This window comes from Leopardus geoffroyi, chromosome B1 (assembly GCF_018350155.1).
Source record: "Leopardus geoffroyi isolate Oge1 chromosome B1, O.geoffroyi_Oge1_pat1.0, whole genome shotgun sequence".
NCBI lineage: Eukaryota > Metazoa > Chordata > Mammalia > Carnivora > Felidae > Leopardus > Leopardus geoffroyi.
The window spans coordinates 124,066,441-124,074,122 of NC_059327.1; the positions used below are offsets into that span (position 1 = coordinate 124,066,441).

Here is a 7,682-nt window from a genome sequence, read left to right on the forward strand (position 1 = left end):
AGATGAGGTGTCTTTCATAAGGTAGCATTTCAATGGAATGAGGGAATGAGCCATATATATGGATCTAGATGGATCTACATGTATATATATATATGCATATATACATATATATTATATAATATATACATGTTCTTTTGAGTGAGTTTGTTGATGGGTTGGTTGTAAACAGAGGAATAATATAATCTGACATAGGATTTCAGTGTCCTTCTAGCTGAGTAGGGGAACATCATGTATAAGCAATGGTAGAAGTCAATGGAGATTGCACTAATCTATTTGAAGGTCAGGTCATGCTGATTTGAACTAGTGTGAGAAGTGTTTGGAATCGGGACGTATTATGAAAATGGAATCCAAGATTTGCAGATGAGATGTGCATGTAGCCATGAACTGAGTTTCGTCAGATGAGTAAACATTGTGATGAACAGGGGAATGATGAAAGGGAACTCTAGGCTGCTCCCTAGGAATTAAAAGCAGGAGAGGACTAATTAGAATTGTTCCTTCATCCACACAAAAGCTGGGAGGTTAAAGTGAGAATATGATAATGTGACACATGGTGAGTATTTCATCATTGCTGGTTCTCTTCTACTTTGAATATTCTGAAAAAGATATAAAAATATGAGACACCAAATTGTGTCACAATTAGAGAGCTTATTACCAGCTCTAAGAAAACTTGTGTTGAATGGAATACTATGGAACCTGGGCAGAAAAGTCTTAAAAAGACAAATCGTTAATTTAGAATCTCTTCTTGCACCTTAATTAACAAAGGAAGGGGTTTTGAGAAAATCTGTGGCACACTGGCACATGATTCAGAAAGCCTATGAAGAGTCCCTGAAATGCACTTCTGAGCTATCCTTCAATAGATTCTATCAACGCTAGAGTCTTAGGAGAAAAAGCAGTACTAGAAACATATCTAGTGATATCTGAGACAAATGGAGCAGACCAGCTCTGTGAATGATTTCACTCTTACTCCTATTTCAAGGCAAATGCTACTAAGTGTTGGCCCGTTCCGTCAATAACGAGTTCCTATGATCATGTATGTATTTTAACATATGCTTTATTTTTTTCACTTATCTTTACTTTTCATTTTTCATTTTTTCCTCTATACTTTTTTCACAAAGCGTTGAAGAATCAGCCTTTGTTGAAAATAATCTAGATTTCAAATAATCCCCCTCTATCCTCCTTCAGTTCAGTATTACTTTCCTTTCTTTGGCTGTCCTGTCCCAGAGCTCTAGATGACTTGTCTCATTTCAGACAGTGAATTTTGCCCTTTGCACCTTTCAGGCGATCATTAGTCATTTCAAAGATTTTATAGAGAATGATAAAGGAAACTGTTATTGAAGGACTTGGGGCTGTGCATTATTATTTTGGCCTTGACAAATACCCATTGGTAATGAAGACTTCAAAGAGCCTTCATTATGGCCTCAGAAAGGAACAGCGGGAAAGTTAATTACCTGGAGCCAAAAATCCTATTTTCCCTTTAACAACCCAGGGCTGCACTTTAAAGGCAATCAAATGGAGTGCTGTTTGGCAAATAGTCAGCCTTTCTTGAAATGCTGAGGGTAATTAGATGCTCTCCTGTCTGTCATTAAAGACAAATTGTTTGTAAATGGTTAACATTTGAGGACTGCACTGTGTCTTCAACCTTTATCATAATTATATTGCCAATATTGACCAGAATATTCTAAACCGAGAAATGGGAGCTTATTGCAAGCCTAATTGCTTGATAATGAATTACTGCTGCTCTTAAAAAAAAAAACCCTCACTATTTATGTATGAATGTATGTATGTATGTATGTATGTATGTATTTTGCCTTCATTTTCTTTAGGGGTTTTGACATTTGCAATTCAAATTTACTAGGAGGAAGTCTTCTGTGAAAAGAATCATCCATCCCCTGATAATGGCTAATTTTATTCCTAATTGGGGCTATGAACCATTCAAAGAAAAAACTTTCAACCCTTTCCAAAATCCATTGGCTTGAAAGAAACCCAGATGTCATTAGTGTGTCAGTGTTCCCTGATGAGAGCTAAGGATGAATAAAGCATTTTTGACTTTTAGAGGAGCTTTTGAGACTGTGATGTCATCAGCTTCTCCCAGGCTTGAGAGCTATTTACTTCATTGTATTGTAATTTAATGCAGTACTCTTATTCAGTTACTAGTCACCCTACATAAAAGTAGAAAGCCCAGAAGAAAGGACACAAGATCCATGCTCCTGACCTTAGGATAACTGATTTAAACTTTTCTTCACCTTTCAAATGGTAAGTTTTTAAAGTGCCACTTGCGTCTATTTCATTAGTGTTGCAGGATTTTTTTTTTTACCTCAATACCCGGGATTGGTTGTCTTGCTGTTTCAAAGAGTGAAGAGGTGAACACAAAATAAAATAAGCAGCAGGCAAGAGTTTATTATAATATAAGACCAGAAAGTAAGAATACAATGAAATATTACTCGGCAATCAAAAAGAAGGAAATCTTGCCATTTGCAACAATGTGGATAGGGTATTGTACTAAGTGAAATAAGTCAGAGAAAGACAAATAAATGATTTCACTCATATGTGGAGTTTAAGAAGCAAAACAGATGAACATAGGGGAAGGGAAGCAAAAATAAAATAAAAACAGAGACAAACCATAAGAGACTCTTAAATACAGAGAACAAATTGAGGGTTGTTGAGGGGTGTTGGGTGTGGCAGATGGGCTAAATGGGTGATGGGCATTAAGGAGGGCACTTGTTGGGATGAGCACTGGGTGTTATATATGTGATGCATCACTCAATTCTACTCTTGAAACCATTATTACACTGTATGTTAACTAACTTGGATTTAAATAAAATTTAAAAGTAAATAAAAAATAAATAAAAAGCTCTTGAAAAAGAAAAAAATAATAAAATGATCAAAGCTAAAAAAAAATTAAAGAGTAGCATGAAAACTCTCTTTACAGAGAGGGACATTCAAAAAAGAATGCCTGCGACTATAGGCAAGGGTTTTTTTGTTTTTTTTTTTTTTATTTTTTTTTTCAATGTTTATTTATTTTTGGGACAGAGAGAAACAGAGCATGAATGGGGGAGGGGCAGAGAGAGAGGGAGACACAGAATCAGAAATAGGCTCCAGGCTCTGAGCCATCAGCCCAGAGCCCGACGCGGGGCTCGAACTCACGGACCGCGAAATCGTGACCTGGCTGAAGTCGGACGCTTAACCGACTGCGCCACCCAGGCGCCCCTATAGGCAAGGGTTTTTGATAAGGTTTTGGTTGGCCCTCCCTTCCCTTCCCCCTTGTTCCTTCTTCCTTGTTTCTTCTCAGGTCTTACCCTTATTGGCTTGATTACTCTAAGTGCTGCGTTGTTCATTCCTGATTGGCTCAATTCCATTGTGTGAGGAATCAGATGGCGGTCCTACTATCCCTCATATAACGTTAAGTTTTATGATTTACTGATTTTACTTAGGTATTGTGATTGTCAAATTCCTGGGCAGTGGAATGGTGTCTGTTACATTCTTAAGAGGAACCTTAAGCCTAAGGGAGTTTACTCATGGTCACAATATGTGTTTTTTCCCCAACCGGGGACCTCAGGTCCTAACCTTTCCCCCTCTGCCTATTTTATCCTACCTTTCCCTATCATGTTAGTACTAGTCCAGTGCTTTTTTTTCATCTAAGTACTGAACCACAGGGGCTTTAGGACAGACTTTTTTTTCCCTCAGAATTCTAAACAAAATAATATGGGATGGTCCTGGTTATAAAATTTGGACCACATTATTTTTAAGTGGTAATTATCATCATTAAACTGAATGTTTCAAAGTGCAGATATCAAATCTATTACAGGGATAATAGCATAACCCAAATGCTCATTTCTCCATTATCTGTCCAGTGAAACTTCTACTTAATAAATAATAAGCTATAAACAGTAACAGCCATTAGTCATTTAAGAGGTTACTACATGCTATGGAGTGTGCTAACCCCTTTTATGATATTTTCCAGGTAACATTCATAATAACCCTATGAAATAGATATTATTATTTATCTTTTATAAATGAAGAAACAAAGGCTTGCAAACATTTTTTTCCTTGGACCTACAATTAGCAGATGCCAGAGCCAGAAATATGAGCTATGTTTGTGTGTTTCCAAAATCATGTTCTTTCATATAGACAATTATTATCTAATTCTTTAAACATTATATGCTATTATTTCTGCTATTTCAAAAATTATAAATACTATGGAAATATACTATTAGAGGCTTTGACAAACTGTTACAGGAAATTAAGTTACTTTCTTTGCTTACAAAATTAATCTTTACTACTATTATTAATTAAACTACTTAACTATTATCTATATTTAATGTGTGTGCTCTGAAATTATAAAGAAAGTCTTGAGTAGAGATCTGCAAACCACCGCCCCCTGTTTTTGTAAGTAAAGGTCTATTAGAACATGGCCATCCCCATTCATTTACATATGGTCTATGGCTGCTTTCACAATAAAATTGTGAAGGGCTCCAGAATATACTACTCTGATATAAGGATTATTTTGAGGTGAAGATATTTGTGAATTAAGAGATGTAAAAAGGCTTTGTCTCAACTCCCCTTACCTGCCTAAAAGCAGAGCCTCCCCAAGGAGTTCAACTGTCATAAATCCTTTTGCCAGAATTTCATAACCAGGGAAGATGACTCCTATCAACAAGATGAGAAGCCAGCACTGGGATAAGAAATTGTCCAAGAAATTGTTACAAAACTATCATATCTCCCATCTGTTTTCCTAAGTACCCCTTTATCTTTCCTAAGTGGTCCTTTCTCCTCCAACTTTTCCCACACTAATGTGGTATATAAGTCCCAAATTCTAACCCCCTCTTTATGTCACATTTTCTGTGAGCTGTCCTATAAACAAATAAGAATAAACATTGTCTTTTCTATTGTAAATCTTCCTTTTGTCAGTTTAATTTGCAGGCCCTTAAGAACAAACTTAAGAAAGCTGAGGAAAAATTTTTCCTCCCTGACAAAGGCAATGTCAAATTGTTGCAACAGAGATCCTATGGCCTACAAAGGCTAAGATATTTTGCTATTTGGCATTTCAGAGAAAGTTTACTGACCTCCAGGAGGCTGAAAGATTATTCAGAAACGAATATAAATCTTCACTACTTTTTAGCTTACTTCACAATAAATATGAATTTATATGAAAGGGCACAACCAGGGATGCCTGGTTGTTTAAGCATCCAACTCTTGATGTCGCTCAGGTTGTGATCTCACAGTTTGTGGGATAGAGCCCTGCGTTGGCCTCTGTGCTGCCAGTGTGGAGCCTGCATGGTATTCTCTTCCTCCCTCTCTCTTTGCCCCTCCCCTGTTTGTGTGCTCTCTCTCTCCAAATAAATACATAAACTTAAAAAAACGAAAGAAAGGACACAACCATATTATCTACTTGCAAATAATCATGTAGATGATGGAGGAAATATAGAAGCTTGTTTACTACCATGTTGGCAATGTGGTCCTTGGCAGTAAGAACTTAGACAGCTATTTTTGTCTTAAAGGAAGTTACTGTATCATTGTAAAATTTATATCAAACGTGCCTAATTTAAGTTCCAATCAGATATATGATATGCAGTACTATAAATACAATAAATATTCAAAGACACATCATCTAGAAAACTATTGTTTAATTTCTATTTTTAAATTGTTATAAACTTTAATTATTTAATAATTACCTATGCATGCTTCCTCTTCTGTGAATTGTCTGTTCAAATCTTACTGACCTCCTTATAAATATTTATAAACACTCTATGTACATGACTATATATTTTTAATACTGTGTGCTTCTTTTGTAGAAAAAGTTTTCTAATGTTAGTAATATTTGTCTGCATTTCCGTTTCTGACTTTTTTCAATCACTTCTACTTCTAGAAGTTCTTAATCTATCCTGTAATTTTCAGTTAAATTATATTTCCTTATGATATGCTATTGTTTGGTTACTTTCCTATTAGTTCTTTATTCATACATATGAAATTTATGTAGGAATTTATTAAGTGGTATGACCCAACACACACACACACACACACACACATTTTACTTTCTCCTTATGTTAATTGCCACCATTTCCACCACCACCACAACCAAATAGCTAACCAAATGCCTTGATAAAACAAGGCTTCATCTTCCTCTTCTGAAAGAAGGTTGACGGGCTAGGGACTCAGTACCTGAGGGGGAAGCAGTGGTGAGTGCCTCCGGTTTTCTTTTTGTCTCTTGTATCCCAGAAGCAAGAGCAGAAGGCATCCTCAACCCAGAAACACACTTCATTAGAGTTAAAAGAATTGAATCATACAGAATGTGTTCTCTGACCACAATGGAATCAAACTAGAAATGAGTAACAGAAAGAAAATAGGAAAACCTCTAATCACTAGGAAACAACATATTTGTAAATAATCCATGAGTCAAAGAAGTTGGTTCAAAAAATACCTGAAGCTGAATGAAAATAAAAATACAGCATATTAAAATTTGTGTGATACAGCTAAAGCAGTATAGTCATATAGCCAATAAGAAAATGTAATTCATTATTTTAAAATAACCCAAATAGAAATCTTCATGCCCAGATGGATTCACTGGAAAATCCTACCAAAGTTTAAAGAGGCAATAACACCAATTTTGCACAGTCTTTTCCAGAAAATAGAAAAGGAATTCATTTTATAAAGCCTTACCCTGATACCAAAATCAACTGATGACAATATAAGAAAGAAAACTGCAGACCAATATTCCTCATGAAAATCAATGCAAAAATTCTTTAAAATATTTGCAAATAGAATTCAGCAATGTATAAAGAATTCTACATCATGAACAAGCAGAGTTTATTCCAGAGATGCAATGATGGTTCACAAGAAAACGTCAGGGTCACCTGGGTGGCTCAGTTGGTTAGGCATCCAACTTCTGCCTAGGTCATGATCTTGGGGTTCATGAGTTCAAGCCCCACATTGGGCTCTGTGCTGACAGTTCAGAGCCTGGAGCCTGCTTCAGATTCTGTGTCTACCTCTCTCTCTGACCTTGCCCCACTTGTGCTCTGTCTCACTCTCTCTCAAAAAATAAACATTAAAAAAAAAAGTAATAGCTCAGCATACTAGAGCACAAAAACTTTTTTAAAAAAGCAAAAATTAAATATTATCTACGATATTAAGGCTAAGAAGAAAAATCATATGAGATATTAATACAGGAAAATAATTAGACAAAATTCAATACCAATTCATGATAAAACTCTCAGAAAAGTAACTATGTACAGAAACTCCCTCAACTTGATCATGACCATTTGCAAAACAACAAGGGGGGCGCCTGGGTGGCGCAGTCGGTTAAGCGCCCGACTTCAGCCAGGTCACGATCTCGCGGTCCGTGAGTTCAAGCCCTGCGTCGGGCTCTGGGCTAATGGCTCAGAGCCTGGAGCCTGTTTCCGATTCTGTGTCTCCCTCTCTCTCTGCCCCTCCCCCGTTCATGCTCTGTCTCTCTCTGTCCCAAAAATAAATAAATGTTGAAAAAAAAAAAAAAAAACAACAAGGAAACAAACTTAACATGGCTAACCTTATACTTAATGGTGAAAGACTGAATGCTTTTCCACTAAGATCAGGAAGAAAGCAAAGATGACCACTCTCACAACACTTATCTAACATAATGCTGGGTGTTCTAGCTAGTATAAGAAAGCAAAAAAGGAAAAGAAAAACAATACAGCACGGAAATGAAT

At 36.3% G+C, this 7,682-nt stretch overlaps 1 long non-coding RNA gene across 1 annotated transcript; it reads left to right on the forward strand.

The window, feature by feature from the left end:
• Window positions 1–200: 200 nt before the first annotated feature.
• LOC123583237 lies at window positions 201–4,986 on the forward strand. The gene is made up of 3 exons (XR_006704800.1): window positions 201–2,253; window positions 3,290–3,399; window positions 4,510–4,986. It is a non-coding gene; the product is annotated as an uncharacterized LOC123583237 (long non-coding RNA).
• The last annotated feature ends 2,696 nt before the right edge of the window (window positions 4,987–7,682 follow it).